Source organism: Hylobates moloch, unplaced genomic scaffold (genome assembly GCF_009828535.3).
Source record: "Hylobates moloch isolate HMO894 unplaced genomic scaffold, HMol_V3 SCAFFOLD_1, whole genome shotgun sequence".
Taxonomy (NCBI): Eukaryota; Metazoa; Chordata; class Mammalia; order Primates; family Hylobatidae; genus Hylobates; species Hylobates moloch.
Genome location: NW_026652276.1, coordinates 121864929 through 121867500, shown reverse-complemented (window position 1 = coordinate 121867500; position 2572 = coordinate 121864929).

Genomic DNA, 2572 nt, shown 5'->3' with positions numbered 1-2572 from the left:
AAATTAGCCGGGCATGGTGACAGGCACCTGTAATCCCAGCTACTCGGGAGGCTGAGGCAGGAGAATCGCTTGAACCCGGGAGTCAGAGGCTGCAGTAGGCCGAGATCGTGGCACTGCACCCCAGCCTGGGTTGACAGAGTGAGACTCCATCTCAAAAAAAAAGAAAAAATAAAGTAAGGGAGAGTCCTGAACCAAGCAGAAGCCTTCACATAAGTTCTGATACCTACACTACAAGCTCTGTGGCCCAGGACAAGTCACAACCTCTCTTAAATAGAAAAGATATCCTCCCCCTCCTGTCTCATAACAGCTATTGTAAATGACCAAACGCTATATAATCTATCAGTTCATAGGAATCACTGGGGCAGTTTTTAAAACAGCTGACCCAGGCTCCACCCCAGACCAATTAAATCAGATTACCTGGAGGTTGAATCAGAACACTGGAATGTTGTCAAACCCCCCACCCCAACTGCATCCCGTGATTCCAATTTGCAGCCAAGACAGAACCACCACTGTATATAACAGACTATACTATAAGTATCTATATACGTTTAAGACACTGTTATTATGTAGTTGTTCCTATGTCGGTATCTGGTTTTTTCAAAGAGATTGCATCCTTTCTGATAACAGAGGTTGTGTGTTCAATGCTCTGCAAAAGAAGGATAATGATGCTGCTAATTATGCAGTCGGTAACACTAGCCAAGTGCTTCTGTGTCATTACCGTAATCACCACTAGTCTACAAACCGTGATGGTGAGATGCAAAACCGAGATGCAGCACCACACAGCCGATGGATGAGGCATATGGGACTCAGGCCCCATATGCGTCAAGCCCCAGTCTCATGCTTAGACAACAGTAGCATTCAAACACCTAACAAACACATCTCTCTATTGCAATGCAGCAGCTGACACATACTTTTCACTCGTATTGCAGTTATTTGTTTATATGCCTTCTCTCCTGTGCTAGATTGCAATTTCCTAGATGCAGGACACCAGGCTCTTTCCCCTTTGTCCTCTTAGGGCCCTGCCCAGCGCCTGGCAGACAGTGGACCATGGACCCTCAATTAATATTTGTTGACCAAATGAATTAGCCACAGTCTGTGGGCCAAGGAAAGATACTGTGACCTTTTATTCCTTACAAATACCTTTATTCCAACCAGGGAGAAAGAGGCACTGTTTTCCTGCAGCTTTCTTGCCCACTGGTCCACAGCTAGAAAACTTCAAGAGGGAAACAGGAGAAGCACTGTTGCGAGGGCTCAGCCATTTGAATTGCTGGATCCCTGAGGAGTTCATTTAAGATAGTGTAATAACATCTGCTCACGCTTCATCTGTACATAACATCTCTATTGTGAAATGAGACCAGACGGGATTAGACTGCCCTTGTTTTCACCTGATACTGTGCTTTCATTTCTCCCAAAGGGGGAGAGGAGGCAGCAATGCTGAAGCATTTAGCAGGCTCAGTTCAGGAATCTAAATTGCACTTAATTGTTAGGAACAAAATGTTGGAAGGGTAGAGAGCAGGCTGCTGGTTCCACAAGGACTCCCTGAGGGGGACACAGTAATTAGTGCCGGTCTTGATTGTAAGGTCTCTTTTGAGAAAGAAAAATCTCCGCAAAATTGAACAGGGAGGTGCTCCACATGAATGCTCCACTCGAATGCTCCACTCTGCCGAAATGCAAAACCGCAGGGACCTCTCCGATAGGTTCTCCCGGCTAAAGGTCGCCCTGGCAAAATGGTTACACACGCAAAAGTGCAAAGCTGCATCAGCACAATCCCAGCTATGTTTTCCTTTCAGGAAATATTCAGCTCCACCATGGTAAGAGGATTTAGGTGGGCATTCAGGCACCTGGGAAACCTTCAGAGGCATTCTGGAGAGGCAGACACTGATCAAAAACACATTCCCAGCCCAACTTTACTCTGATGTTAAACAGCCAGGAACACTTCAGGGCCTCGGGGATATTTCCCAGCCCACAGGGGGCCGGTATCTGGGGCAAGAGGGACACCCTCCACATCCAGCACTTATTGTTCCCACACTTCCAGGCAGCAGCGTTTGACCACTAAACTTTAAAAGGGAACGCAGTACACCTCAAGTAACCAGCTGAAATTTTGACAGTTTTTCACTCCACAGAACCTTACAAAAGTTTCAGAAAAACAAATACAATAAATGCCTGGTTGTTAGACTTAGGGAAAGGGCGGCTGAACCTAGCGGGGAGCCAACCAGCACCGCTCACGGTGTTTTAATTCAAACACCGTGAAGGGCCGTCCTGTGGACCACAGAGCGCCGCTGGAATCCATGCGGTCCCCAGGGAACCTGTAAGGATTCCTACATCCCAGCGCATCCCCCACGTCACTGCAGAGCTAAAATGCCCTTTACCTTTCCCAGAAACACGCGAGGGACAGCAGGTCTGCGCAATGGCCAGTATCCCAATTCCATTGCAGGGAAAGGAACCCAAGAAGCCTTTTCAAGAGGCAGTTGGGTTAGAAAGAGCTAAGCCCGATCCCTCTTCCACGCTTACCAGAAGACGCCCCCACTAGGCAAAGCTCCACTGGCCCTCTCGCTCCTTGTGCTGCGCGCGC